This window comes from Macrosteles quadrilineatus, unplaced genomic scaffold (genome assembly GCF_028750875.1).
Source record: "Macrosteles quadrilineatus isolate MER2022 unplaced genomic scaffold, UCM_ALF_1.0 Scaffold_1__1_contigs__length_201487025, whole genome shotgun sequence".
Lineage (NCBI taxonomy): Eukaryota > Metazoa > Arthropoda > Insecta > Hemiptera > Cicadellidae > Macrosteles > Macrosteles quadrilineatus.
Genome location: NW_026542594.1, coordinates 69,103,470 through 69,111,989, shown reverse-complemented (window position 1 = coordinate 69,111,989; position 8,520 = coordinate 69,103,470). Strand labels below are relative to the sequence as shown.

At 34.7% G+C, this 8,520-nt stretch overlaps 1 protein-coding gene across 1 annotated transcript in view; it reads left to right on the top strand.

Annotated features, from left to right (window-relative positions):
- Positions 1 to 7,410: 7,410 nt before the first annotated feature.
- LOC128983535 (dynactin subunit 4) overlaps positions 7,411 to 8,520 on the top strand; it is an 80,486-nt gene continuing 79,376 nt past the window's right edge. The window contains exon 1 of the mRNA XM_054402838.1: positions 7,411 to 7,429. The gene's annotated coding sequence lies outside the window, so the exon portion shown is untranslated. The remainder of the gene's footprint in view (positions 7,430 to 8,520) is intronic.

Here is an 8,520-nt window from a genome sequence, read left to right as displayed (position 1 = left end):
CGGTGCACTTCGATTGTCACTTAAATCACTTAAAAACCTTTTACGCGTTGAGTCATTTTCGTACCTCGTCGCCACTGGAACGTTTGGGGTGCAATGACTAGAAATAAAAACACCATTTGGGGAATTAAATAAAATCCGGCCGACTACATGTTTACGGTTTGTTGGAATCTTGAGGACTGGTCAGCAAGGAAACTTTTGGAACGGCGGTTAAACGTGGAGGGAATAGTGGCGTGATGGGTTGTAGCCAATCCGGGAGCTTTATTGAAATCATACGATATGACGTCACAGTCGCCTGATCGCAGTCAGGACACAAATGCAAAACATATTGCCAACTCTTTATAAAACAAATCTAAATATCGTGAAAATGGCAACATTATGGTACATTATTAATGTATACACTACAGGTACCTCATAATGTGCAATGTAGAACCCTTCTTTTCTTTACGCTGATGACACGACATTTGTTAACTTCCAGTAACTTGCTGCATCTAAGTAATTTGGTAAATAACTCTATAGAAGAAGCTTCATCTTGGTTTAGAGCTAATGGCTATCTCTTAAATAAAAATAAAACTGAAAATATAGTATTCTCTTTGAGGCCTTATGACCATGAATCTTTAGCTATAGAAACAGCTGTCAGTACCAAGTTTTTAGGTGTATGTGTTGACCAACAGCTTACTTGGAATACTCATATTAATTGTGTTACTACTAGACTTTCTAGAGTTGTTTTCTTGTTGGGGCGTTTGAAATACTGTGTGTAACTCCAGAATATATCCGGATGGCTTATTTTGCTTTTTTTTTCAATCAATAATTAAAACTGCTTGCTTGTCTGGGGCAATTGTTCAAGAATTGAAGAAGTGTTAATATTACAAAAAAAGCTGTTAGAATTATTGATGGTTCAGCTGATCTTGAACATTGTAGGCCTATTTTTATTAAATTAAAGATTTTTACTGTTATTAACCTTTATATTTTAGAACTTGTTATTTATTCTTTAAAAAACTACCAGTCATGGTCCTGAATGAAGATGTATCCCTACAATACTCGTGGTAGACATCAAATAAGTTACCAGCACCTCCGTTTGAGCAAATCTTTAAAAAGCCATGTTGTTATCGTGTAAGAAAGCTTATAATAAGGTAATAAGGTATTAATGTAAATAAGTATCCACAAGTCCTACAAGTCCTACAAGTCTTTTAAAGTCGGTCTGTATCCCGTGGATGCTGAGAAAGTGTTGGTTAGTGAGTTTTGGTCGGCAGGTACTCTCATATCTAACTATGTTCAACGCAAAAGGAGGACTTATATTGACTCAGGGTCTGTAAATGAGACTAGCAATTCTTTAAACGAAGAGCGCCCCAGTCTCCCTGCCACAACCTAGGTAATGAGCATGACCTAGGCCTAGAACTCAATATCACATCGAACATTAATAAAGACTTTTCTACAAATAGGCTTGTGCTAACATTCCTGTTTCTAAATATTCAAGGTTATGGTGATAAACAAACTTTGCTAGAATATATGTCACTGCAACATAACTATGATTTTATATGTCTCTCTGAACATTGGATATTTAAAATAAATGTAGACTTCTGCACCCTTAAGGGCTACAATCTAGTCAGTAAATTTGCCCGTGATAGCTCTAGCAGAGGTGGAACTCTAATTTTTTCCAAAAGTGAACTTCAGTGCTGTGAAATTAACCTTTCAGACTTTTGCATTGAAAAGTCTATTGAAGCGTGTGCTGTAGTTATAAGTAAGCACAAGCTTATTCTTATCTCTATATACCGCACACCAGATAGCAGTGTATGGCTATTTCTTGAAAACCTGGAAAAAATCCTCCACCTTATCTCAAAATGGCCCAATTACAAAATTATAATTGGTGGTGATGTTAATGCCCAGTTCGACGTTACCAAGCCAAGTACTCCGGTCACCAGACTCCTGAACCTATTAAGACAACACAACCGTATCACCACAACGACCAACCAACAAGATAACGCCTGCCTTGACAACGTGTTCACAAACTGTGGCAGCGACAACCTCTCCACCTCTGTTGTTCCTTGTCACTTTTCGGACCATGATGGACTCGCTCTGTTTGCTATTGTATGTAAAAACCTTGAGCCTGTAAATACAGAAGTGAATACCTTTATAAGGCCTTTCTCTGAACACAATCTCACACTTTTCAAGTCAAAAATGCAAAACACTGATTGGACAAAGGAATTGACTACCCTTGGAACACTACAACCAGGTAACATTTTCAAAACTTTTTTGACACTTTTATGCATGAGTTTGCTTTGTGTTTTCCACTGATTAGATCTAAGCCTCAGAATAACAAGAACACGCTTAAACATAGTTGGTTTGATGATAATTTATTCAGGCTCAAGGAACAACTTCATCTTAAATACCTTAACCTTAAGCCTAGTAATAATTGTCCAACCCTTAAGTTGGAATATCAAAATTCTAAGAAGTTCTATAGAAAAGCAATCAATGATGCCAAGCTAAAACACAATGCCAAGGTAATAGAGAACTCGCAAAACAAATGCAAAACTGCTTGGAAAATTGTAAAAGAGAACTCTGGTGGTAGTACAAAAAAAGTTGTCATTCCCTTGCATCCCAATGATCTCAATAAAGGTTTTATTGACTCTGTAATTAGTATAAGATCTGAGATAAGTAGTGTAAATACTTCTTTTGATGTTTTTCTAAAGAATGTTCCTCAAACAAATGCATCTTTCAGGTTTGGTTATGTAACTTGTGATGAAGTCCTATCGGTAATTAGGAAAATGAAAAACTCAAAAACAAAAGATATTTATGACATTTCTAACTGGTTCATCAAAGAGACCTCCTCCTGTGTTGTTTTCCCTCTCACAGTATGCATAAATGCCTGTCTTCAGGAAGGACATTTTCCTGAATTTTTAAAATTGTCAAAGATTTGTCCGATTTTCAAAAAGGGGGATAAAGCTAGTCCTCAGAGCTATCGGCCTATCAGTCTGGTACCGACTTTGGCTAAGGTAGTCGAACATGTGATTTATAACCAGGTGAGAAATTTTTTTGAGTATCATGCTCTGTTCAACGAACAACAATTTGGTTTCAGGGCTGGACGCTCTACTACGGGGGCCATCGATGCCATGGTCCGCACAGTCTTCAATTGTTTTGAAAGTCGAGAGGCTGCTTGTGCCACTTTTATTGACCTAAGCAAGTCCTTTGATTGTGTTGACCATGTCATCCTCCTCCAAAAGCTGGAGTATTATGGTATCCGTGGTGCGAGCCTCAGCCTATTCAGGACATACCTTGCTGATCGTAGACAGGCAGTTTGCATAGGCAATACCTGGTCCTCTGTCCTATCCACTAACTGTGGAGTACCTCAGGGCTCAGTATTGGGTCCTCTCCTGTTCCTCATTGCCATCAATGACCTGCCCTTCAGCCTCAACTGTGATGCATATTTGTATGCAGACGATACCACCATTCTAAGTAAGGGTGCAGATGTAACGCAGCTTGTAGCTGCAGTGGAAATTAGCCTAAGTTTGACCTCTGAATGGTTTGCAGCAAATAAATTCCTTGTCAACGAGGACAAAACACAGTCTATGCTATTTAGCTTGCGGTCTACGCCTCTAATGGAGGAAACTATCAAAAACAATTCAAATGTTAAGATTCTTGGAGTAATTGTTGATCCCCAACTAACTTGGAACTCCCAGGTACAACATATATGCACAAGACTAAGTAGGCTTACTTTTTTATTTAGAAAATTAAGGAACCTTCTGCCTCTAAATCATCTCAAAAATGTTTACTTTGCACTTGTCCAGTCAATTCTAAGCTACGGGATAATCCTTTGGGGAAATAGTTACCACATCAATGATGTTCTTGTTGCTCAAAAAGAGATTATTAGAACTATATTTAACAAAGATCGAAATGAACATTGTAAACCATTATTTATTAACTTTAATGCTTTGACTGTGATAAACCTTTATATTTATAATGTATTGTTATCTAGTTTTAAGTTGCATGAAACCTTTGCTCTAAGGGGTGATTTTCATTGCTTTGACACTAGGAAAAGAGAAAACCTTGACATTCCTTTTACAAGACTGGAAAAGATTAAAAGAAGCCATATTATTATGGGTAGAAAGTTGTGGAACAAACTATCGCCAAGAATAATTCAACTCCCTTACAATAGTTTTAAGAATGCAATTTATGAATGGCTTGTCAGAAACCCCCTGTATAAGATTGATGAGTTTTTTTGCTTTACAACCAATGACATAACCACATATGATTATTTAATACCAGCCTTGCATGTATTTTCAGCCTGTCTATGCTTATCTACTTTTGTACGATTATTTATTTGCATGATGTGTAATAATTCTTAATTATCTATATAATTAATACGCTACATGAAACTTTGTCGGTTGAACTCCTCCGCCATTTCTTAACCGATTTTATCCATTGACGTCTCATTGGAAAGAGCGTGTCGCGTAGATTTGCAAACTGACCTTACATTTTTGATAAAGTCCCTTGGGCTCTGCCCCAGTGGCTGTTAAAGTTCCCATGTTATCCTTATGAAGAACATGATTGTTTACATTTTGATCCTTATCCAAAGTGGCCTTCCAGCTGTATGTTATAATTGCTGTTATTTTCAAAGTCTTTTTAACTCATCGGAAATTATGATGACTTTTATTTGTTTTTAAATAACTTCTTTACTTCTTTGCAATTGCTCGATTTCGAGCAACGTGTTTACTAGTTACTATTAGTTGCCTGAACTTGACTTGTGCCTCTACCAGCATGTATTTATATAATTTGACTGTGTCTGATGCATTTATACAGGGTGATTGATAAGTGTGCCAGCCGTTTTATTCGAAAACCATAAGAGATATCAAAAAAAGTTAAATGGTAAGTGCTTTGGATTTTTTATTTTAAAAATTGTGGTCAAGTCGAAAAAAATTTCTTAGTCGCCGTTTTTCCAATATGGCCGCCAACTTTGATTTTTCTTATGGAACACCCTGTATTTCATTATGTATTCCGGTAGAAAATGTAATTTTAAGACGATTTTATTCTTGTGATTTTTTTCATAAACCTAACCGTTTCAAAGATAATAATAGTTAAATTTGTGAAATTTTGAATAGTTTTTGAATAAAACAGCTGGCATGCTTGCTTAGGCCTGGGGGTGTGAAAGCCAAAGGACTCAGTTCATATTCAGGCTTCAAAAAAGGCTCTCCGAACTGTTTTTTCCCTTTACCGTCGTCAATCCTGCAGAGATGTCTTCAGATCACATAATGTTCTAACTTTCCCTTCCATTTACATTTTAGAAACATTATCATTTATCAAGAAAAACCAATCATCATATAGCTCTCCAAGTATCCATAGTTATCGTCTCCGCAACAATTTCAATCTTTCAGTACCACGACACTCAACCACTTTCTTTCAGAAAAATTTCCACTTCAATGCAGTAAAACTTTTTAATGACCTCCCTCTCCCTTTGAAACCCGAACAGGACATCGGAAAATTCAGGAAATTAGTTAAGTCCATGTTGATAAATAAGGTCTGCTACAGCGTCCGGGAATTTCCTGGTAGTCTTTAACCTTATTAAACATAAAAGAAAACAATTTGTATATAATGTATTTAGTAGTTAATTAATTTCATAAAAATGTAATCTCTTGACTTGGCCAATGCAATGTATTGTTAATCTGGTTGAATAAAGGACTTTGGACTTTGACTTTGACTTTATCGAAACTCTTTCTTATGCCTAATTTTTAAAACTTTAAACATTATTATCTTTGAAACGGTTAGGTTTATGAAAAAAATCCAAAAAATAAAATCGTCTTAAAATTACATTTTCTACCGGAATACATCATAAAATACAGGGTGTTCTGTAAGAAAAATCAAAGTTGGCGGCCATATTGGAAAAATGGCGGCTAAAATAATTTTTTTGACTTGACTAAAATTTTTAAAATAAAAAATCCAAGGCACTTACCATTTAACTTTTTTTGATATCTCTTATAGTTTTAGAATAAAACGGCTGGCACACTTATATCAATCACCCTGTATAATGTCTATAGACGAATAAATATCATTTCATTTCATTTCATTTCACAAAAAATATTTTAAAAAAAATTCAGTGACTGGCTCTTAAGAAATCCTTTTTACAGTATTGAAAAGTTCCTAGAACAGCCTGTGATAAGTCTGTAACTTTGTATCCAAATCTGTTAATTATTTCTATAGTCTATTTTTGTTTTCTTCAACTTTGTTAATTGTTCATTTGTTAAATTGTTTATAGTCTATTGTGATTGTTAACCCTGTAGTTAAAAGGAATTTGTACAACATAGACTCATACCCAAGTTACCTCTGATTATTAGACAATGAACATTGAAATTTTATGTTCTGCTCCACTGACAATGTCAATGCATGTAAATGTCCATGATAATAAATGATTTGATTTGATTTGTTCGGTTTTTCATTCCGCGGTCCTATCCTCTTTCGGATTAGTAAAGTCTGCTTGAGAGACCCCAAGCAGTGAAGACACTCAACCCTGACCTTCCTCAAAATCCCATCTTACCAGTAGAAATATCCCCATATTTTTGAAAAACAAATTACAAAATAATAATAACCATGTGTGAATGGTAGCTATTCTAACAAAATTATTGACATTTAACCATGTCAAACTGTTTCAGATGTGCATGGTCTTGAATTTTTTCTTGCACATGTTTGGTTTTTATCGATTTTGCTTGGTTCGATTTTTAACTCTTAAAATATTTATTTTATTTTATGGTTGTACATTATGCTTGTACACTGACATAGCCTGTAACAAATTGTTGTTTGGCCGAATAAAATCATTGTATCATTGATGACAATACTAACTCGAAGGAAGCAACCACATGTTTAAAATATTGAACTATGCGGCTGCATGGTTTTAACCGTTCAAAGCCAGCCACTTTTGGAAAAATAGAAAAAAAAAACAAAAAACTTATCCGTCATCCGTCTGTCTACTATTGCTTTGCTCATGGCTTTGGCTTTGCTGCTTTGCTCTATTGATTCAGTCAGTCAGTAACTTAGTTTTGTTTTTTGTTTTAGTTTATCAGTTATCTATCAGTATTCACTCAGTCTTAGGCCTCCTAGGTTAGGTTAATACTAACCACCAGTATTAGGCCTAACACCAAATACCAAATACCATATCTTTGACTTTTGGTATTTGGTTATGTTTCAATTCAAGTGAACGAAGCCTAATTTCAATTAATTTGAAGCAAGATTTTTCTTATTAGCAATAGGCCTAGCTCTGATTTATACAATTAATTTTTAATTAAACTTGAGATACGAAAAATGGTGTCTTTAGATCAGCCAGATTATGTTTTATATGCTTGTACATGTGGCTGTTTAAAACCTATGACAAAGATGTATTTTTGTAGACATTGTTTAAAGGTTCGTTGTGGATATTGTGTTAGTCACGAGGCAAGTATTTCCCCCTGTAAGTTTAATTGTAGCAAAACTAGCTTAGCCTAAGTCTAACGGGTCAGTCCAGGCCAAATCATCCAGGGGGGTACACCCCACCACCTCAGATTTACATGAAAATTGTTTTACAGCATCTATGGACAAATATAACAACCCATTATTTTTTATTTTTGTAAAATTCACTTTAGTTTTTTTTTATAATTTTTTTTTAAATACGTTTTTTTAACCGATTTATTAGAATTGGGGTCGGGGGAAAAGAACACTTTTTAGTTTAAGTCCGACTGTGAGACTATTATTAATATAAATACTTGAAACTTGGCACTCTTACAACTAATTACACCCTGATTCCAAAAATATGGTCCAAAATAGTTAAATCTTCCAATTTATTTTGGTTAGGCAACTTCAAAGTTGAAATTTCGGAAATATTTTTCTCGCTGTCGCCATTTCCGTAAATCCTCATAAATTTTTTCTGACAGGTCCTACAAATTTGAACAAGGTGTCATTTTAAAGCTAAGAAAAAGTGCTTTAAGAATATGTAATAAAATTCATGGGTAGGCTATTTTGTGTTACATTATCACAGTTCAAAAATATAAAAAGTTAATAACGGAAATAGTCATTAAAATTTTGACGAAAGCATTTGTTTACCTACTTAGTGTTAATATTATATAGGCTAATGCTCTAAATAAGAAAAAAGCTCATCTCCATCATCATATTGTAAAGGAATCTAAACAAGTTTAAATTAAGTACGAGGTAAGTATAAGCAAGCATTAGTTTCATGAAGTACTAGCAGAGCACCCGTCCTTCGTACGGGATTGGCATATAAGTATAAAATGCTTAGTGCAGTGATACTCAATAATCATTGCGTTTGCAATGGGGTAGGACACAGTTTGATAAAATTTGGGTATTTATTCCGTACAGGTGCCTCCAAACGAATTTTTAATTTTGATATCTTACTTTATAGTTTTTTACCTCCTGAATCCAAATATACCATTAATTTTCACCGCTGATGAATATTTCTCAAGATATCGCCGTAAAAACATACCTAACATTACAATAAACAAGATAGGATGGATGACATTTACAAGTGGAATGAACTGTAGTATTAAG